Consider the following 24,314-nt stretch of genomic DNA (forward strand, 5'->3'; position numbering starts at 1 on the left):
TTTATTTATTTATATTTTTAAGCATGTATTTGTCTTTTATACCTCTATATGTATGTGTTCGGCATAAGCTTGTCTGTGTATACCTCTATGTGGGGGTGTGTGTGTGTGTCTTTGTGGCGGTGTGTATGTATGTGTGTGTCTGTGTATGTGCATGTGCGTCTGAGTGACTCAGTTAAGGAAGTGTCTGTCAGCAGCTGTCTGCCTGGGGGGATCGCAACATACACACACACACACACACACACACACACACACACACACACACACACACACACACACACACACACACACACACACACACACTCACACACTGGCCTACAGAGGGATGAGCTGAAGAAGTATGTGTGTATGTGTGTATGTTTTATTATACATACCCAGCAGGCTCAAACTGTCAGGTCACTGGGTTTCTTTACCGGAAGGGGTGCGTTTGTCTTTGCGTGTGTGCGTGTGTTTGTGTGTGTGTGTCCATGTCTGTGTGTGGGTGGGTAAGAGAGGGGAAGAAAAGGATGGATTAGGATGGATGGCATGCCAGATGTCTGGTGTGCGTGCGTGTATGTGCAATTCGTGTGTGTGTGTGTGTGTGTGTGTGTGTGTGTGTGTGTGTGTGTGTGTGTGTGTGTGTGCGCGCATGCATAACCATGCCAACAAGAAGTAAATATCTCAGACTTAAACTAATCAGTTGCAACAATGAGTTCATTAGCAAAACACAATGCAACACACTTTGTGTGTGTATGTTAGCGCTGCTGAATTCTGGATTGTGATTTGTCAGAAGGTGCTGATTAATTCTCTGTTACAGCACAGTTAATATAAATACCTTAGGTTTTCTATAGTAACAACTTGTTTTTGTAACATATGAAAGGAGTCTTCAGTGCTAGTGCTTTTGTATCAGTCTTTTCAGGTTTTCAGGGTTACTATTACATCTAAATTAGCTGTTCCTTAGCCAGTCTATCAGATGTAAACATGTTCAGCTTCCATTTTGAGAAATTTGTCACAGGGCCATCATCATTCTAATTTGTCTGAGTCGTCTCGGGTGTATCAGGGGTTACAGTTAGCAGGTTAGCGGTTTGCAGGGTGGAGTTGCCACATGTTTTAGTTCCGTCACATTTTGACTGATCTTTGTCAGGGCCTCTTCCTCAGGAAGAACGTGCGAGTGCGTTTGCTGTTGCTGATTCTCACACTCTGTATAAACATGTTGGATCTGTAGGATGGAAAAAAAAAATTATGAAAAAAAAACAAAATACCACGTGTCTGCAGTCTGATATTTAAAGAAGCTCATGTGGGTGCAGCATAAGGAGCGGAAGTGTGTGTGTGTGTGTGTGTGTGTGTGTGTGTGTGTGTGTGAACTGAGTTTTTTTTTAATAAAGAAGAGGAACTGAATCTATTTGCATGACCTATGATTAGCATTCTGTTCCACAGGTTTTTAATTAATCCTTCAATTGAGACGTCTATTTAAACTGTCTGAAAAGCCAATGTCATCTTTTTTTATCACTTGGAAGTGAGAACTTATTTTTTGCCTGTTGAAACTGAAATCTAGCCGAACATCCTGTTTACACACCACATCACCTCACCTTTGCTTCCCCTTCCCAGACAGAACAATGACACACTCGTGTACTCCGTCTCCTTGCCATCTCAGGAGTGTGTCAGCTGTTGGACTGAGGTGTGTGTGTGTGTGTGTGTGTGTGTGTGTGTGTGTGTGTGTGTGTGTGTGTGACAGTGTAATGTCTCCGTCATCTCCTTCTAGATAAAATTCCAAATTCAATAATAAAAGTTTGTAACCAAAACAAAAAACAACAAGAAACCTTTTAGAAGAAAGAACTAAAAGTTTGCCTTGTAGTAAAGATCAGAAGTCTACATATACCTCCAAAAACCATTTTTTTATTATCCTGAATGTATTCATTTGTGAATTTATTTAAAACAAGACTAGACTGCACTGTGACTAGAAAATTAATTTCAGAGCAGTAATTACTTACAAAATCTGTTTTGCTATTAAAAATATGATTAGTTTAGCTTGACTCTGGGATGAGAGGGAATGGCCCAGGCCCCCTCACACTATATCAGTTCCTGACTTTACTAACACCCTTGTGGCTGATTGGCACAAAACCCCACAAGCACACTAAAAATGTAGTGTAACCTCTTTCCTCCCAACATATAGGACTAAATGTGAAAGAGGATGTTCAAAAAGCACAAATGAATCTTATGGTCAGGTGTCCACAAACTTTTGTCCATAAAGTGTATCACCGTATAGGAAATTTCTGGTAAATGCAGTAATTGTACATGAAATATCTATAAAATCTATAAGATTTTAGTGATTGTCTTAAGTGATTGTGATTGATGAGTGATTTCCCTCACCAACAAAACCTGAGTTTCTAAATTTGCTTGCCATCCCAGTAGCAAATTGATATTTATAGTTTTGCATTTGTAGGCATAAAGAATGTAGAAGGTATAAATGAATTTGTGTCCAGATAGTAAGCCACAAATACTGGACATAAAACCGTGAAATTTGTTCTGCATTAGTATAAAGTATAAACCAGGATTTAAAACTTTTGTCTGGGCAGGAATCCTGAACTGACTCCCCATTTGTGTAGCTGAATGAATAACAATAATAACGTGTATTGAGTCTACAAATGTGTCCTGACTTGATTCATTTCCTAGTAAGTGCTCATCCTGAATGTGCTCTGTGCCTGGTTTAAAAAAAAGGTGGTTTGTGAACAGTCATGAGTCAGAATTAACGTGTACAAAAGAAAGCTGATGAATCATGTTTTGTTGTTTGTCTTGGAATACAGATTCTCTGAAGAATTAAAAAAAATATTTTGAGTATATGGATTGGAAAAAGAAGTTATCTTTCTTTCATATATATATATATATATATATATATATATATATATATATATATATATATATATATATATATATATATATATATATATAATCTGTATTTAACTTTAATTGGATTGTGTATCTGTGAAAAAGTTATTTTCTTTCTACCAGTTTACTACAGTATACACTTTGTTTTAAAATGTCTCTGGGTTATGAAAAGTGCCTCCTATCTGCTGTTTCTATATTTGGATCCTCCTGCTCTCTCTCTCTCTCTCTCTCTCTCTCTCTCTCTCTCTCTCTCTCTCTCTCTCTCTCTCTCTCTCTCTCTCTCTCTCTCTCTCTCTCTCTCTCTCTCTCTTTCTCTCTCTCTCTCTTTAGCCTGTAAAGTCTGAAGACCTGAAATGAGAGGTCAGCCACTATTGATTACTCGCCCAGCAGGAGTCTACATTTAAAGACTTTAAGTTGCGCTTCTGTGCTCTTCTCCAGTGGGAACTTCTAACACCAGCATCAAATTCCAGTCAGCATGTCTCACCTAATGACTGTCTCCTGAGATCATTCCCATTTCTGTAAAACCTATGGAGAAAAAAAAAGCAAAAACATCTAACTTTAAAACATTGGCCAACTAAAAGTTATCGTACTAGTAGAAATTGTAATTGTGTGTTGTGGTGCAATGTGGTGTAGTCTAGGGTTGTATAGTGTAAAATAGTGGTATGGTGTAGCGTGTTGTGGTGTGTTATAGTGCAAAATTGTGTAATATGGTGTGGTATGGTGTAGTGTAGTGTGTTGTACGGTAGTGTGGTAGAGAGTAAAGTAGTGTAATTAGTTGCGGTGTAGTGTAGTGTGATAGATCTGTAGGAGAACTCTGACACCTACTGTACTAAACACACACTCCACTCTGAGAAAGGCGTCTATTTAACTTCCTTCACCTCCCATTTTTTCACCTTATTCACATAGATTTCTATCGAAATATTACTACATTATAATCTTTAATAAACCATCAGGGATGAGACAATATAGCATGGTACATTGTATATGATGCAGTATATTACATTGTTACTGTTATTGTGTATTTAAATGTAACAATATTTAACATGAATTACTTTTATGAATATACAATGTCTTACAATACATTATAATATATTGTAATGTATTAGAATGTTGCAGTACATGGGTGTATAATAGAGTATACTGTAGTATATTTCAGTACATTTAAAAGTATTGCGTTATATGTAGTAGTTATTACAGTGTATTACAATATTTTATAGTGTATTACAATAAATCAGAATATGCTGTTGTATATTACAGTGTTACAAGGCATATAGCAGTATGTGTGTGTGTGTGTGTATGTGTGTGTGTATTTTATATTTATTTAAATGTGTATGCCTGTGTGAGTTTTATATATATATATATATATATATATATATATATATATATATATATATATATATATATATATATATATATATATATATATATATATATATATATATATATATATATATATATATATGGTTCATTAAGGGAAACATGTACTTTGACATTCTAAAGCAGAACATGACACCCTCCTTTCAGAAACTGAGCTGATTGGCAGTTCCCAACATAATAACAACCCCAAACACACCGCCAAGATGACAACTGCCTTGCTGAGGAAGCTAACTGTGATGGAGTGGCCAAATATATTTATGTATATGCTTTAGAATGTCAAAGTACATGTTTCCCTTAATGAACCACAGTTTTCCAAAACCAGCAGCACTCATGGTCCCCAGACCATGAAGCTACCACCACCATGCTTAACTGCGGGCAAAACACAATTTTCTTGGTAATCCTCACCAGGGCGTCGCCACACATAATGCACAGCATCTGAGCCAAACAAGTTGATCTTTGCCATGAGGTGCCATGTTGAACATCCAGTGGTCAGTACGAGAGAATTGTACTCAAAGCACCAAATTTTAACTGCTCTAATAAAATACACAAATTTGTATTGTCCTGACAAGCAGAAAAAAACATGACCATCATGAATAGGACATGTGGCTTTGCCTAGTTACAGGACATACAGCAGTATCACTTAGGGTGCACTCACTTTTGTTTTGACAATTTTACTAATTTTTGACAATAATGGCTGTATGTTCAGTTATTTTCTGAGGACAGTAAATCTATACTAAAATAGTTGCTGGAATGTAACAATCAATACTATCAATACTATACAAAAACGCAATATAATGCGTGGCATTACAATGAGAGAGGGATTTCGCATATGCATGGTAATTACCATTTTTACTGTAGCAAGCTTCAAACCTCTAAACTACAACCGCATCACTGCCACCTACATCATCTGGAGCAGTTCAAAATCAATATTTGTCTAATAACATGACAAAAACATAAATAATGTAAATAAAATACAAGCTTCTCACCAGAGATGCATTCTCATAATGCATACCCACATACTTTGCACCGCTCTTTAGAGGCTGTAAGCCAGTGGTACAGCTCGTAGGCACTGTTCCCTTTCGGGAACTCAAGCTGTGTCACATTGCTTTGGGAATGCTTCCGCGTTGCTCACGCTCTGAATCAAGTGTAAAATCTAGCCAACAGAAAAGTGCAACGTCACCAGCAGGGCTGGACGAGAAGCGGAAGCAGCGCAAACCCAGCAAGCTGGATGAGTGCTTCCTGCACCCTGCGTCACAGCCTCCATGCTGGGGTTTGCCTTTTTTCCCGGATCTGCACAAATAGGTGTCCAGGTCCTGGGATAGCCCATATGCGGCCCGCCTCCTCACCCCACAAACCTCGCTGTATGCAAACGCCCCCTCTCAGGAGGCTCCAACGGCTGCGGAGCACTGCTCCAGCAGCTCTGGATGGGCCATAGACCAGCCAGAGACCTCCCTTAAGAGACTTACTGGCAGCCTGGCTCTCAGTGGGTCCTGCGCATGGTAGAGAAGGGTTTCTTGTTTCAGTTCAGGTTTTCTTCCCCCAATTTTAAGGGGGTGTGTCCAAGCAGGTTCTGGTCCTAGAACAGGATGCAAGCACTCTCCTGAGGAAGGGGGCCATAGAAACACCTAAAAGAGTGTGCCTTCTCCAGTACAGAGAACCACCTTCTTAGGCGTGGTGGGGGACTTGACTGTTATGCGGGGACAGCTGTCTCCTGCTCAGATCGAAGCTATCCTTACGACAGTCAAGAGAGTGAGAGAAGGTCACTTCTTCCAGGCGGGGGGTACTCTGGTTTACCCCTACCCCAAAGTTATGGAAGTTGTGGCTGTGTTCTTAGCAGGAAGTTGGGGCACAGTTCTTAGCAGCTGGTCTCTCTACTGAGGTAGCAGAGATCATCCTCCAATCCAGAGCTCCCTCTACGAAGAGGTCATATGCCGCTTAAGGCGCTTGTTCCTTGCGTGGTGCGAGTAGTCAAGTTTCAAGTCAAGTCAAGTTTATTTGTATAGCGCTTTTCACAACAGACATTGTCTCAAAGCAGCTTTACAGAAAACAACAGTGAAGGTGAATGATGTGCGTTTGTCCCTGATGAGCAAGCCGTGGCAACAGTGGCAAGGAAAAACTCCCTTAGATGATATGAGGAAGAAACCTTGAGAGGAACCAGACTCAAAGGGGAACCCATCCTCATATGGGTGACATCAAGAGTTTGGTCATAAATCTTTCAACAATACAGAACAATTTGTGATCATCATAGATCCAGCATCAGCTTCTCCATGCCAGGGCCTTTAAACACTCGGCATCTACTTCTCCATGATCATCCATAGGTCCATAATCTTTACGAGGTGGGACGTGACTGGAGCTGGCCAAACCTCAGGATGCCTCGGGATGGGGAGAGAAAGAGAAGCAGTGGAGAGGAATTAGCGTAGCTGCTGTTCATGATATTAACAGCACAAGTTGATAATGTGCATGTAATCATATATTCTGGAGCACAAGGTTGTGATGTGATGTGTGTGATGTGTGTTATGTGTAGGCTTTGCTAAAAAGATATGTTTTTAATCTACACTTAAACTGGAAGAGTGTATCTGAACCCCGAACACTGTCAGGAAGACTATTCCAGAGTTTAGGAGCTAAATCTGAAAATGCTCTACCACCTTTAGTGGACTTTGCTATTCTAGGAACTACTAGAAGCCCAGAGTTTTGAGATCTCAGGGAGCATGACGGATTGTAGCGTGTTAAAAGACTGGATAGATACATGGGAGCCAAACCATTTAGTGCTTTATAAGTGAGTAGCAGTAGTTTGTAGTCTATTCGAAACTTAACAGGAAGCCAATGTAGGGACGATAAGATTGGGGTTATATGATCGTATTTTCTTGACCTAGTAAGAACTCTTGCTTGCTGCGGCATTCTGAACTAACTGAAGCTTGTTTATTAATGATGCAGGACATCCACCTAGTAATGCATTACAGTAGCCTATTCTAGAGGTCATAAACGCATGGACGAGCTTCTCTGCATCAGATATAGATAACATATTTCTTAGCTTAGAAATATTTCTAAGGTGAAAGAAGGCTGTTTTTGTAACTTGATTGATGTGATTATTAAAAGATAAGTTGCTGTCTAAAATAACTCCCAGGTCTTTTACCGTTGAACTAGTAGTTACAGAACAACCGTCTAAATGCAGGCTGAGATGCTGGAGCTTCTGTGTACTATTTTTTGGGCCGATGAGCAAAATCTCCCGTTTTATCAGAATTTAATAGCAGAAAGTTATGGGTCATCCAATCTCTTATTTCTTCAACACACTCAGTTATGCGAGCTAATTGAGCTGTATCGCCTGGTTTGGATGAAATATATAGCTGGGTATCATCAGAGTACCATCAATTGGACCCGGTCTACTGCCAGCTTGGTTCAGTGCTGGAGTTCCTGCAGAAACAATTTGCCACAGGTTTGGCTCTTTCGATTCTGAAGGATTCTGTGTCCACTATCGCTGCTTATTGTGACCCTCTTGCTGGGCAGTCGCTGGGTAGACACCCTTGTTGACACGTTTCTGTGTGGCACCCGTAGGCTGAGGCCTGGGATGCGACCCAGAGTGCCTGTGTGGGAATTGGCCGTCATGTTGGAACAACCAGGGTATGTACCTAATGGGCCTGCGGCTTCCCCACGACCTGTTGTGCTGCAGGCATTCTACCCTCCTTCTTTTCAGCCCCTGACCAGCAGAAACAAACTCACTGTGTCTGGACACGTACGTCCACAGGACGAGTCCGTGGAGAAGTCGGAGCAGCTGTTTGTCGTTATGGCCCCTAAAGGCAACAAGCAGACTCTCAGTAGGTGGATTGTGGATGCTATTTCTTTATATAAGTCCTCTGGTCTCCCCGCTCCTTTTGGGGTCAAGGCTCACTCCACTCAGAGTGTGGCAGCCTGGTCCACCGGAGTCCCACTCCAGGATATTTGCAACGCTGCGGGCTGGTCCACCCCGCTGACCTCCCAGCTCCTCTGTCCTGCACTCTGGTTGTACTCTCACACACTAGGCAAGGACTGGTCAGTGTGGCATGATTGGACACTCGTTCCCAAAGTGTTGTGATGCAGCTCGAGTTCCCAAAAGGGAACGTCTCTAGGTTTCGCAAATAAAAATTTAGTTCCCTGAGGGATCAAGACACTGTGTCTCTGAGCCACACTCCCTGCATCCCTGCCATGCTTCCCTTCTCATTTTCAAAAGCTAGCATCGGCTCTACTGCATGCACATTTTGTAGCTTGCAGTAGAGCCGATGCTAGCTTCTGAAACTGGCTGAATTTCACACGTGATTCAGCGTGTGAGCAACGCAGAGGCGTTCCCAAAGCTTTGTGACGCAGCGTCTCCTTCCCTCAGGGAACTAAGGTTACATGCGTAACCTAGAGACAGTCTGGAAGTGGCGAACAAACCCTTCCTGGGCTAAGACAAGCTAGTTAGCTTTGGGGTTGGCTGACCTTTCCTCACAATGTCTATTTTTTGTTGAAAATGTATTTTTAATCATGTCCAAAGCCAAATCAATTTCGTCAGCCATTGTGAACGTAAAAAAAGTCTTACTCTGATGTGTTAATGTGTGCATATCGCTACATATGTGTTTTGCTAGTCAAATTTGGCTGTAACAGTTTCGCACTTAGCAACCAATCAGATGACGGAAAAAATGCTGACGCTATTCTGGGCCAGCTAGCTGAAATCTGATTGGCTAAAGAAACAGACCCATTGCTAATATTGTATGAGGTACATCAGCCAGCACTACTAATTCTGAAGGCCCTGGGCAGATTAGATTAACATGGCAGCACATAGAGGCTGAAATCTGATTGGACAAAAAACATCACATACATACATAACATCCACATACACGTCCTGGAAGCAGTGCAGGGAAGATAAATGCTACGAAATGCAGAGAATTGTTGGGAATAAATTTATACAATTTCATGAAACAAATATTAAAATTGAGGTTGTAAATGTAGGTCAGTGCTTCTGATAGTGTTAAGGCCAGCAGAGAACGCTTTGCTGGCCCTGACCGCCCACCACTGATTTTATATAGATATATGTGTGTGAATTTGTTCCAAGGAGAAATCCCCAATGCATTCCTCATCAAGCAGTCATTATAAGCTTTTAAAATGTCTAAATTAAATATAGTTAACTTCAATATGAGGCTTTTGCATTTTTTAAAGTACATTTTATACATAAATACTGTAAAAACATTAAATAAAAAAAAAACTTTAAAAAATCAAAATAGTTGCATATATATATATATATATATATATATATATATATATATATATATATATATATATATATATATATATATATATATATATATATATCAACTAATGATTATTTAGTGATGTTAATGATGATTTAGTTTAGTACTATTACTATATTACTGTGTGATACAATATATTGTAGCATATACAAGCCTGCTATTGTTACACAGTAGTATATTACAGAAAAGTGCAGTGTATGTTACATTATATATTTGTATCAGAGAAAGTCTAAGATATAGTTACAATAGGCTAAGAACAAATATTACAATTACTACAAATAGATTCTGTCTATTCATCCATTTAGCATTTTTCTGTCCTCCACCCATTCCACCCATCCCTTATTTAGCTCTGTGTGTTATAACTCTTTCTGTTCCCTTATACATCTTGTTTTTTTTAATCTGTTTTTTTTTTTTTAATCCTCTTCATCGCCCACATTTTCAACTGTATTAGGCTGTTTCCTTTATTGCTCTTAGATTCGTTTCTCCTCACTCCCCTCTCTCTTCTGTTTATCTCTCCCTCCTTTCCTTTTTCCCTCCCCCCTTCCTCACTCCATTTCAGCTTGTCTTGGATTGGCACACATTTTCTTTTTCCACCAGTCGTCTGCCAGCTTCTCTGACCCACTAAACTTTACGCTCGACCTCAATTCAGCCTCAGTGCTTGGCTGCTGTCTGGTCACATGACCATTTTTCTAACACTCCCCCTTTCTTCCTCGCCAACCAAAAAAAAAACAAAAAAAAACTAGTTGATCTGATGCTCCCAATCCTGTCTGCATCAGATATTAAATCTGACAGGGCAAGAGCAGCAGCATCATTCTGATTTTACAGATGCATATTAGCAAGCAGGATTTTATCAGTGCAGTCATCGAGGGTTCCTCGGTATAAGCCTTGTCTCTGGACATCGGGGAGAAAAATCTGCGGTTTGGATTTACTGATCTAGCGGATTTTTACCACATGATTTTATTTACAGCCTGAGTGACTTCCAGACTTCACATTTCCCACAGCCTGTATCGTTCCCTCCTCCGTCCCTCTCAGTTTTCCCACACATTTAAAAACCTGGGAATGTTCATATCCGTCCAAAACGGGGGCTTTCCCTGCATCCATATCCATATCTCTTTCCTCAGAACAGCTGTATAAATATACTCTGTTTAGGATCTGGAGGTTTGTCCTTAATCCTTCTCCATTTCATATAGAGGATACATTTAGGACATCATCAGGCTACCACCACTACACTAGTTTCTCCAAATATGCACCTCTCATTAACTTACATGTGGCTGTGTCCACTTCCTTTCTTTACTGATCATAGGAAAGGGTCAAGCAAGGGAGGGTTGATAGATTCAAAAATAGATGGATGAATAAATGTTACAGTAGATGGTGTAATGGATGGTTGGATGGATAGCTAAATGGATAGACGGATGGATGGTTAAAAAAAAGGAAAATGTTATCTATGAACGTATAGAAAGATGGGTGAAACTATATATTGAACAGAACAATGGAATAAATATCTGAATATATATGAAGGAGAGTTGGAAAGAGGAAAATGTCAAGGAATGAATGACAATGTAGAATATAGATGAAATTATTTATTTTTATCTATTTATATTTAAGTATGATGGCATGAAACTAAGGATGATGGTGAGACTGGATCATTTAAACTATGACAAGCAGATCGATGGATGGATTGATATGTAAATGAAAAACAAACAAACAAGAGTAAATAAATAAATAAGAGAAAGTAGGGGTGTCTCCTTAAGCATTAGCTGATGTTGCTGTTGCCCTGTTTAATTAAAATACACAGTTCTCAGAGATAAAGAAAAGAAAAAAGCAGGAATAGAGGAGCAGTGTAAGAGGGAATAATGAGGATTTTTTTTGTAAAGAAAAGAAAGGCAGAAATTTTATGTCAGCATCTCGGTATAGCAGCTAATTAAAGTGAAGATTCACCTCTCATGCATAAAATCATCCCATATAATCCTTAAGCTTTGAGCTAGTTTTGATTTAATATATTATTTTTTCAATAATTTTTTTTTCTTTCTTAAAAGAAATGAGCCGCAGCTGTATTTGACTTGCTTGTTAATAGTGAAAATGAAAAGAATCTCCCTAACAGTTTTGAGCGGGTGGGGGTATGAAATCACACACACATGCGCAAACACACACACATACTGCGCACACACACACACACACACACACACACACACACACACACACACACACACACACACACACACACACACACACACACCCTCTGTGGGCCTGCTGTTTGTGAGGGCTTTCTGGAGGTAAAAATAATGAGCTCATGGCTTGGGCCCTGAGGAACCACCAGCAATTAGCAGGATCCAGCCTGGGTTTAGAGTTAGCAAGGTTAGCAGGGGGAAGGAATGAAACGAGACACCGGTTTGGGATTTAAGCAAGGTGGAGATATAAATTCCGAAGCGTGCTAGTGTGTAAATATTTTCAGATTTAGCGCAGCAGTGATAGATGATGATTAAAAAGAGAGCCAGGTTTGTTACCTGAAGTGAAATGTAATGCAGTAAAAAATATAAAGGTCATTTGTGGAGGTCTGTAATTTTTTTATTGAGGTATTATTTATATTTTACTGATAAGAATTGGGAGTTTATTTAAATATAAATAGTTAGGAAATGTAAAGAAACAGTGTCAAGTCCGAACATGACTTAGACTGATTCTGGTATCTTTCTATCTTTCTATTTTTTTTTTTTAGATCCAGCTGTTTATAATATTTATGTGTATGAGTAATACATAAAGACAATTTAAGGTTGTATTTTTTTATATACTATCTTTTTATTTATTTATTCATCTATTTATCCATGCATCTTGTCTGTCTGTCTATTCATCCATCTGTTAAAACATCCCTCCATCCATTCATACATCTTCCTTTTACCCAGTTTTCACCCCCATCTTTTTTACTTACATCTGTCCATCATTGCTTTTAAACATAGTTTACATATATTTATCCATCCATCCATCCACCCATACAAGCATTTATCTTTCCATCCATCCATCCATCCATCCATCCATCCATCCATCCATCCATCCATCCATCCATCTATCCATCCATCCATCCATCCATTCATTAATCCATCAGGTTACAGATATTAAGAAGCCCTGTAAATTGTAATTCACCTCTCAGCCAGCAGAAGGCAGTAAAATATACCAATCACACGTGCCAGCATTTTTTTTGTGTAAAATTTTTTAGGAATTGGTTCAATCCTTACATTTGTTTATATCAAACCATACTGTATATGATAAGTCCACTTATTCAAAACCTTTTGATAAATGTATTCTTTTTTCTTTTTATTCAATTGATCTTGAGGCATCTGGTGCCATCCACATCGCTCTGCTTCTTTCATCCTTTTTTTGTAACCTTAACTGACAGTAAATGACTTTAGGCTGGTTTGTTTTGCCTTCTGTCCAAATTCCTGATGTTTCCGCAGTGGCATTTTTCAGGTGTCAGATGATGTTGTGATGCCCTTCATTCCTCTATGTTGTGGCTCATTGCATAGAGCAGCTGGGTATCATAATCTGTGATAAAAATGTAGATTTTTTTTTCCTTTTTGCCAATGCAGCCAAAATGCACAAATCTGATATTTATTCACTTTAAAGTTTGTTTGTTATTGACATACCACTGAGAGGCTGAAGGAGTCTGATTTCGACTGCGCAATGAGAAAAAAAATCATTTTGTATTCCTGAGAAGCTGGCAGGTCCATGACCCATGCACACACACACACACACACACACACACACACACACACACACACACACACACACTTCATATTATATTATTAGATTTAATATAGTCACAAATGCAGTAAGGAAACGTATTAACAAGCTTTACTTTATTCCTTTGTGGCTTAAGTTTAATTGTGTTTGGATGGAAATCAGGTCTCATAATGAGGTTTTATTGAAAACACAAAGATTCTGTGAACTTTATATGACATTATTTTATAAAATTAATATTGGCTAACTCCAAAAAAACTGTGTGTGTGTGTGTGTTTGTGTGTGTGTGTGTGTGTGTGTGTGTATATATATATATATATATATATATATATATATATATATATATATATATATATATATATATATATATACACAGTGAGAAAAATAAGTATTTGAACACCCTGCTATTTTGCAAGTTCTCCCACTTAGAAATCATGGAGGGGTCTGAAATTGTCATGGTAGGTGCATGTCCACTGTGAGAGACATAATCTAAAAAGAAAATCCAGAAATCACAATGTATGATTTTTTTAACTATTTATTTTTATGATACAGCTGCAAATAAGTATTTGAACACCTGAGAAAGTCAATGTTAATATTTGGTACAGTAGCCTTTGTTTGCAATTACAGAGGTCAAACGTTTCCTGTAGTTTTTCACCAGGTTTGCACACACTGCAGGAGGGATTTTGGCCCACTCCTCCACACAGATCTTCTCTAGATCAGTCAGGTTTCTGGCCTGTCGCTGAGAAACACGGAGTTTGAGCTCCCTCCAAAGATTCTCTATTGGGTTTAGGTCTGGAGACTGGCTAGGCCATGCCAGAACCTTGATATGCTTCTTACAGAGCCACTCCTTGCTTATCCTGGCTGTGTGCTTCGGGTCATTGTCATGTTGGAAGACAAAGCCTCGACCCATCTTCAATGCTGTAACTGAGGGAAGGAGGTTGTTCCCCAAAATCTCGCAATACATGGCCCCAGTCATCCTCTCCTTAATACAGTGCAGTCGCCCTGTCCCATGTGCAAATAAACACCCCCAAAGCATGATGCTACCACCCCCATGCTGGATCATCCAAATGGTCATTGGCAAACTTAAGAGGTGCCTGGACATGTGCTGGTTTAAGCAGGGGAACCTTCCGTGCCATGCATGATTTCAAACCATGACGTCTTAGTGTATTACCAACAGTAACCTTGGAAACCTTCCAGCTCTTTTCAGGTCATTGACCAGCTCCTCCCGTGTAGTTCTGGGCTGATTTCTCACCATCCTTAGGATCATTAAGACCCCACGAGGTGAGATTGACAGTCATGTTTAGCTTCTTCCATTTTCTAATGATTGCACCAACAGTGGACCTTTTTTCACCAAGCTGCTTGGCAATTTCCCCGTAGCCCTTTCCAGCCTTGTGGAGGTGTACAATTTTGTCTCTAGTGTCTTTGGACAGCTCTTTGGTCTTGGCCATGTTAGTAGTTGGATTCTTACTGATTGTATGGGGTGGACAGGTGTCTTTATGCAGCTAACGACCTCAAACAGGTGCATCTTATTTAGGATAATAAATGTAGTGGAGATGGACATTTTAAAGGCAGACTAACAGGTCTTTGAGGGTCAGAATTCTAGCTGATAGACAGGTGTTCAAATACTTATTTGCAGCTGTATCATACAAATTAATAGTCAAAATTTATTTTTTTAGATTATGTCTCTCACAGTGGACATGCACCTACGATGACAATTTCAGACCCCTCCATGATTTCTAAGTGGGAGAACTTGCAAAATAGCAGCGTGTTCAAATACTTATTTTCCTCACTGTATATATATATATATATATATATATATATATATATATATATATATATATATATATAAATTATATATATATATATATATATATATATATATATATATATATATATATATATATATATAAATTATATATATATATATATATATATATATATATATATATATATATATATATATATATATATATATATGCATACATACAGTATCATAGCACCTCTACAACACAGACAGCTGTGGATAACAGCTGGGAGCCAGATGCTCGAGCAAAACTGCATTTTTTATGTAAATTTCCTGACATTTTGACAAATGAGCTGATGGCATAAGCACATGGCAGAACGTATTCTCTCATACTTAAAAAAAACAACAAACAAACAAAAAAAAAAAACATGTACATGTCATATAGACTACCTGAGCAATGAAGCATGATCTAGCATCATGGCATTCCCAACATTTCATCACCTGCTTACCTGCATTGTGCTGTGTTTTACTGTTCTAGAAAAAAACTCAGTAAATTAAATGTTTTTGTTAAGTGAAAATTTGTTATTTCTCAGAATAAACACAAAAATAGATTAAATAAGCGTTTGATTAAGTACCAGACTTTTCCTACTCAATGCAGGCAAAAGTAATGTAAAACTGTGTGTGTGTGTGTGTGTGTGTGTGTGTGTGTGTGTGTAAAACCCCACAAACTTATGCATCAGATTAAATCCTGGCACAGAACCCTCTAAGAACTGAATACAAACTTAATATACAACCTCATGAACCTCTTTTGTTGTGGTTAATGTTCTCAGCCGTTTGTACGTCACAGAGGTGGTTCCTCCACAACAGAACCATACCCCCGCATTTAAAGCTGAAGTTATGGCACACTTTGATGCCTGAAGGATGACTGAAGTGATGACATCATTGTCAAAATTGTGAAGCAATGAGCATCCTGGCAGGGCTTGCTGGAAAAGCAAAGGTTTTGAGTGTTTTTTTTTTTTTTTGGTAAAGTATTTTGGTAATTATACAAATAAACTTCCTGAATAACACATTTTCTAGGATTTTTCATCACATTAAGCTTTATTAAACTAGCTAAATGATAATTCCTTTCTAAGATTTAATCTAACATTTACAAAAATGTCCACATGTCCCACAGACAGCGATGTTTGTACAAACTTAAATATTGTTTGCCTTAAAGTTTTTTGTTTCTTGTTTCTGTTAGCTATATGGACAGAAATATTGATACACCTGATTTTTTCCAGCCATTTGTGGTTCTTCATCCAACTGTTTCCACAAAGTTGCAGGCACACAATTGTCCAGGTCTTAGGATGTAGTAGCATTACATTTTCCAATTTGCGAATTGGAATATTGACTGGACCTCAGTTAAATGAAAAAGTTAAATTATTTTTTAGTTTAGTATCTAGCGATTTTATTCACAGAATTTATTCAGTGAACAGTGGTATATTTATATATATTTTTTTCTCAAGTAAGCCAATAACCAGTAAGTGAAGCACTTACAATTTAAACTTTAGTTTAGCATTAGTGGTTTTTTGCAATTGCAATTGCAATTGTTTAACACAAACTGCAAAAAGAATTCTCAAGCACCTTTCTTTTACTTAACTTTATTGTTCCTTTCTTTTATTTCTCCTTTAAAGGAAGTACCAGAGCTACATACCTTATAATCACCCAGGCCTAAGCAGGACTTGGCAGACGATTGCAGTGCATCATGGGCAAACTACTCAGAAAGGCCACAAGTCCACACTATAATGACCTTTGGCCTTTGTCTCATTTCCAGACAAAGGCCTCATCATTCTTTAATGTGCAGAAGGAGGATGGTGGAGGTTTTTCTTTTTTTTTTTTTTTTTTTTTTTGCTCTTTTTATACACAAATATGTAATTGTTCCAAACTTAAAAAAATAAAAAAGTTAGAAAAGGGTAGGTGCTTAAAAGGTATGCAGTTTGAAAGATTTTGTGGCCACTGAAAACTCAACCACTGACTGACTGTACTAAAGGTACAGTCAATTATAATTTCTGATTTATATAAAATATTTATGCATGTCATGTAGATTTGATATAGTCATGTAGTTTCTAAGTTTACCATTACATCTGCCAAATAATAATTCTTAAATCATGAAATCTAATTGTAAAAACAGTAACCATCCCCAATTAACAATATATAAATTTACAATTTCTGTCAAGTTCAAAGCAATACAACTTCATTGAATAGTGGTTATGTCTATTATCATAATATTACAGTGAATCTTTTCCATGGGTTACATGGAAGACATAACCTTGATATTTGTTAATGTGACAATTTAAAGTAAAACTTTGCTAATCTTTATATTTGTATTTAAATATTTTGTTACTATTCTTGCTATTGGTTAGTGATTCATTTAATACATGCAAAAGGTAATGTATTTACTTCCTTTTTTTTTTTTTTACTTTATGTGCAGGTTTTTTAAATATGTTAAATATGTCTTTATGAAAAATAATTTGCTACTGGATTCACCTGATTAGAAAAATAATAACTTATTGGATAAATTATTTTTAATAAAGTATGTAATGACTGTATGGAAATGACAAAACAATTAATTGTTATCTATAATCTTATAAATTACAGTGCAGTAAGGCATTGCTTTAGGATGCTGTGTTTCATTGTTACTCATTGAAACTGTGCTTAATATGGCAGTGGTGAATGTTGGCTAATCTACAGATGGGATTGTGCTAACAATGGAATGACTAAAGGTGACCATATTCGTCTGAATGCCTTTAAGTCCCAAATACCACAAAGTCTGTGCAAATCCTAAAAAGATGGAAGGAAGCAGGGGCAGGGGCCCATGGCTCCCATTCCTAACCAGGGTGTCTGCTTCTACAATACCTAACATTGGCCAATAATGAGCGACAAGAAGAGAATGTGCACTTTGGGAACCCCCAAAGTGACGTATAAAAGGTGTATTTTACACAGCAGACAACTGTTTTTTGAAATTTCACAGAACGAAGAACATAAAATAACAGAACACGCTACATGATACAAACACACACCTGGATTAAATCCAATATGTAAATATGTTCAAAGTGCCTTAAATGTTTGCCCTGAATTATTTTGTTAAGTTTTTATGGGATTTTGTAAATGTGTTACACTCTTGAGTTTTGTTTTATGATCTGTGAATTCACAGTTTTCTCTGTGATTCTGTACCATTGTTGCACAACGTTGCCCCTAGACAACAAAAAAATATTTTTGGTGGAGTGGTCGAAAAAAACTAAAACATTTTTTTTATCAATAAAATATCCCAAAATGAACCAAGAAATGATGGGGAATTATTTGTATTATGAACCAGCAAAATGTGTGCAGTAAAGGGTTAAAATGAAGTCATAAACATTTTGTAGAATGAGTACATTTACAATTTGAAGTAAAGAGAAACTTTCCAGTGTGCTTTATATGATAAGAGCATGATACTGTGTTTTTCAGTCTTCAATATAATTTAACTGTTAACATAATTTATAGTTACAACTCCTGGGGTCAATCGGATATACTGCAAGGCAAATTTGCTTGAAAATGTGTAAAGTTTAAATATACTTGAGTGTGTTGCAGGTCTGGTGCTCAGTTGTTAATCAAAGCAAAGACCCACACACAGACACACACACACACACACACACACACACACACACACACACACACACACACACACACACACACACACACACACACCTAACGTTTCTTTATGGACTTGTTAATGGTGGAAACTTTCATGAAAATAATTTTTTTAACAGCTCTTGGTCTGCATTAAGCACATTTTCCTCCACCTGTTATACTGACTCGTAAAAGACACGGCTGTTTAAATCTCTTCCCTCTAAACATTCAATCTTTATTAACCTGCTAAAACTGTGGCTACTTACCCATAATTGTTCATAAACGCGTTATGATTTTGTTTGTGTGGAAATGGAAAGGAACAGCACAGGGTTTCTGATTTAGATTTGACTCTGAAGGAGTTTTCAAATCTGTGCTAATGGCTGGCACAACTGCTGAGTCTCCAACTGCCTCAGGGAAAACCGCAATATAAACATAAATGTCATTTATATAGCACTTATTACACAGGGCTACTGAAGGGCTCTGCAAAGCAAATAAAACATTACATTACAAAGAGACAGAAGCTGTGTGTGTGTGTGTGTGTTTGTGTGTGTGTGTGTGCGTGTGAGAGAGAGAGAGAGAGAGAGAGAGAGAGAGAGAGAGAGAGTGTAATGAAATTCATTTGTAATTTGTGTACAAGTGAAAATTTAAGTTTATATGGATCGACAGATGGGTTTGATTTTTCTTTAAAACCCAACCCATTTTAATTAATCTAAAATAATACAGAATAGCTAAAATAATAAAATTGCAATGTTTATAGATATTTACAAATGATTTTATAGAATATTATGATTTTAACAGACAAGGATAATCATGATCTACAATAATAATCATAACCACAAGACTGCTGATGCTACTTCTACTTCTACTGCAACTACTACTACTAATAATAATTATAATAATATAATACATACAGTGTTCTTTTGCTAAAGGTTCATTATGTGGTGTGAAAGAAAACCAAAACAAAACATGTTGAAACGTGAATCTGACAAAACTGAACAGTGTACAAGTGTACAGGTTTCTCATCCCTCCTATATTTTATCATGCCACATCTGGCAAAATATACAGATGTGTGTTTAAACCTTGGCCTCTTCACCCTCAAAGAGTTTAATCTAATTGGCACACTATTGGCAGTACTGTAGATCTAAAACATCTAGGTGTGTGTGATGTGTTTGAGTGTACATAATATTTGAGCCAGCATACGAGAAAATGATGGATGTTTCTCCACCCAAGACTGTAGATTTCTGTCTTATAAATGGAAGGCAGTGTGCATGTGGACAGCCTTTTATTTCTTATTTGGTATAAAAAAATTTATTGTGAGATTTATCTAGCTAACAAATAATTGTTCAACACTTACACAAACAGTATGAATAATGCACAAAAGTTTGAATAATATGAAACTCCTATGAACATTCATATTTACCTCAGATATACAAATAAATACCTAAAGTTAACATTACACATAATTATACTGCAACTATACTAATTATACTATACTACTGAGTATTGTTACACAACCATAACCCAAAGATTTTAGGCTGATTTAATGTGTAGACAATGTAAAAACACTGGTGCTGGTATATTAATAAGACAACGCTTTCTATGACAAAGGTTTTAGTGAATTTTTATCATTTACACTGTGAATTACTATATAAACAGGAAAAAACTATAAGGAACAGTGATATTTACCTCAGAAATTACATTGATTTTTAAAAGTTCCTTTAAATGACTGAGAAACAACTACAACAGAAATTACATTGTAATTCATAAATTACATTCTAATATCCATCGTTTTGGCTGTATTAAAAGCATCAAAAGTGGGGCACAGGTTCTAAGAATGCTGTTTCTTGACAACTAGTAAATTGAAAACTAAAACAATTTATGATTAAATTGAAATTACACTTAGCATTGACAGCTAGCCAAATGAATGCTTTTTGCCATTTTGTTTGCTGAAGTAGTGTGTATGTGAGAGGTGGGAGGTCCGAGTGTAGGCTGGAAGAACTCTGTGAACTTCTTCATAAATAAATGATCACAGCCTGCCATCTGTAGTGCTCGGGCTGTGTGTGTGTGTGTGTGTGTGTGTGTGTGTGTGTGTGTGTGTGTGTGTGTGTGTGTGTGTGTGTGTGTGTGTGTGTGTGTGTGTGTGTGTGTGTGTGTGTGTGTGTGTGTGTGTGTGTGTGTGTGTGTCAGACAGGTTTATCTTCATCCTATGGATGCCTGCGTAAGGCATCCAGAATAAGAAAGAGATAGTGAAGATCTTATAGATTTCTTCACTCCCTAAACCTTTAGACCTGAGAAAATACACAGTCATTTCATCTGATTCATATGATTAAATCTAAATCTAAATCTTTATTTTTTGTTAAAGTACATTGAGATTTTTGTTTAGAGGAGAATTATCTGGCTGTGCTGAGAGCTAATCAATTTCAGACCGAGATGTGGGTGGATGTTGATACTTACTGTATCTATGAAATGACTATGATATTTCTTTCTTTCTTTCTTTCTTTCTTTCTTTCTTTCTTTCTTTCTTTCTTTCTTTCTTTCTTTCTTTCTTTCTTTCTTTCTCAAAAAGTACATTAATGTGATGGTAACATTTAAATTTCTCTTTTAAAATCTAATAGTTTGTCTACTTTGTGACATTAAACTGTAAAATGATTTGTTAATTAACAAGACCTGTTTAAAAGATTGCTTTATTTCTTTGTGTTTTTTGAAAGACTTGTTTGGCCTACTTTTAATATGAGTTACACGGTGTTGAAGTATGGAAAAGAAGCCATGCTGGTTCATTAGGCTTATTGACTGACTGCACGAGTCAAAGCTGATAGCTCAGTGGGTAAGTTGTAGGTTTACCGACCAGCAGGTTCCCACAAAGTTTTGGGGTCAAGCCCCAGCATTGCCGAGGTAAATTTCTTATTTCTCTTTTAAAATATAATAGTTTGTCTATTTTGTGACATTAAACTTTGAATTTATTTGTTAATTAAAAAGACCTGTTTAAAAGACTGCTTTATTTTTTTGTCTTTTTTGAAAGACTTGTTTGGCCTATTTTTAATATGAGTTACATGGTGTTGAAGTATGGAACAGAAGTATTGAACAGAAGCCTTGCTGCTTAATCAGGCTTATTGACTGCTTTTACACGTCAGATCTGATAGCTCAGTGGGTAAGTTGTAGGTTTACCGATCAGCAGGTCCCCACAAGGTTGTGGGTTCAAACCCCAGTATCGCCAAGGTAAACTTTTTGTTTTTCTTTTGAAATATAATAGTTTGTTTACTTTGTGATATTTAACTGTAAATCTATTTGTTAATTAAAGAGACCTGTTTAAAAGACTGCTTTATTTTGTCTTTTTTGAAAGACTTGTTTGGCATATTTTAAATATGAGTTATATTGTGTTGAAGTATAGAAAAGAAGCCATGCTGGTTCATTAGGCTTATTGACTGCTTGCACAAGTCAGATCTGATAGCTCAGTGCTTAAGGTGTAGGTTTACCGATCAGCTGGTCCCCACAAGGTGTCTCAGACAAATGCACCTATATGAATGAGCTAATAGTTGACAATAAATTTAATATGTTATTCCTCACAGAGACTTGGCAGGTACCAGATGATTTTATCCAGCTGAATCTGCTTACCCCTACTGGATATCGACATATGTCAGAACCACGTACAACTGGTAAAGGGGGTGGTCTTTCTGTCATTTTTCGTGCGTCTTTAACTGTCTCTAATCTGTTTTTTCACAATACCACGACATTTGAGTACATGGTTATGAAGCTTGGTATCAAACATCCCGTTGTACTTATATTAATTTACAGACCACCTAAACAACAAAGTGACTTTTTCTCAGAACTCAGTGAATTACTAAACCAAGCATGTGCTGTGTCGTCCCAAGTTATTCTTCTTGGTGATTTCAACATTCATGTTGATACTGCTAGCTCCTTTTGTGATTCTGTTGCCTCCTCTGCTCTTTCTGATGTGCTAAATTTAAACTGCCCATCTATGATTTATGACAAGTATTGCTGTACTGTTGAAAAATTGTTGGATGAGTTTGCCCCAACTAAGATTAGGTCTGTTCCTATGTCCCATTCCTCCCCGTGGTTCAATGCAGAACTTCGAGGTTTGAAGGTAAAATGTAGACATCATGAACGTCTGTTCAGGAAAACTGGTTCAACTGGCCATTTTCTTATATACGCTGAATGCCTTCAGCAATACAAACTGGCCTTAAATACACCCCGCTCTTCCCATATCTCCAGCATCATTAACAAAGCAAGCAATAGGCCCAAAATATTATTTAGCACAATTAATAAACTGAATCAAGCACCAAAGCACAGCCTTAGTGACTCTGAATCAATGGTTATGTGCTGCTTTTTCTTGAACCATTTCCAGGGTAAGCTAGATACTCTGTATGCGACATTTGGTGATGAACTAACTACCGATGTGCATATGAAATCTCCATCTAATAATTCTATGACAACGCTAGCCCTAACCAATTCCTCATTAATCACTGAGTTAATACAAAAATCTAACTCCTCATCATGCACTCTTGATCCTGCACCCACTTTCCTGGTAAAAGACTGTACATTGGCGATTTCTGCCCCCATCTTATACCTCATTAATATGTCATTATCTCCTCTACTGTACCTGTGTCACTTAAGACTGCTGCTGTTACTTCCATCCTCAAAAAGACTAATCTGGACCCGGCAGACTTATCCAACTACCGCCCTATTTCCAACCTGCCATTTGTATCGAAGATCATGGAAAAGGCTGTGGCCTCTCAGCTGCAGTCATTCCTAGCTGTTAACAACCTCTTAGATATTTTTTAATCTGGCTTGCGCCAACAGCATAGCACGGAGACCGCGCTAGTAAAGGTTGTTAATGATCTTTTACTTATTGGAGACTCAGGTAGTCTCACTATACTTCTGTTATTAGACCTCAGCTCTGCCTTTGATACTGTCTGTCATAAGATCTTACTTTCCCGCTTAGCGGAATTTGGCATATCAGTCTCTGCACTATCCTGGTTTTCCTCTTATCTCACAGGCAGGCAATATCACATCTCCATACACAATTCCAAATTTCCTACTGTCTTTCCTACTGTCAAATTTCTACTTTATTATATTAAACTGTAAATCGATTTGTTTATTAAAGAAACCTGTTTAAAAGACTGCTTTATTTTATTTATTTTTTTGAGAGACTTGTTTGGCCTACTTTTAATGAGTTACATGGTGTTGAAGTATGGAACAGAAGCCATGCTGGTTCAATATGCTTATTGACGGCTGGCATAAGTCACATTTGATAGCTCAGTGGTTAAGGCGTTTTGTACTTGTCAGCAGGTCCCCTCGAGGTTGTGGATTCGAGCCCCGGCAGCGCCAAGATAAAACTTTTATTTTTCTGAAATGTGGTGTATGTTTCATGTACTATGTAGTGTTCTATCTCTTGTCCTGTATGTTTTTGTGTCTGTGTTGTCTCTGCTTTTAACTCATGCAGCTGCATGTGTTCCTTCGTCCTGGGCAAATGTCCGACGAATATGTTTATGTTTATGTATGTTCATTATATTTCATCTGTCTTGAAATATTGTACCTTGTAAAGCGTCCTTGAGCTTGGGAAAGGCGCTAAATAAATTAAACTTATTATTATTATTATAAGGTTGTGGGTTCAAACCCCAGCATTGCCAAGGTAAAATTCTTATTTCTCTTTTTAAATATAATAGTTTGTCCAC

At 37.4% G+C, this 24,314-nt stretch overlaps 1 long non-coding RNA gene across 2 annotated transcripts in view; it reads left to right on the top strand.

The window, feature by feature from the left end:
• LOC310721144 overlaps window positions 1-16,891 on the top strand; it is an 82,298-nt gene extending 65,407 nt beyond the window's left edge. For both annotated transcript variants that reach the window (XR_014531947.1, XR_014531948.1), the window contains one exon: window positions 16,647-16,891. This is a non-coding gene — a long non-coding RNA (uncharacterized lncRNA). The remainder of the gene's footprint in view (window positions 1-16,646) is intronic.
• The last annotated feature ends 7,423 nt before the right edge of the window (window positions 16,892-24,314 follow it).

The sequence above is a fragment of the Silurus aristotelis genome (genome assembly GCF_946808225.1).
Source record: "Silurus aristotelis genome assembly, chromosome: 1".
NCBI lineage: Eukaryota > Metazoa > Chordata > Actinopteri > Siluriformes > Siluridae > Silurus > Silurus aristotelis.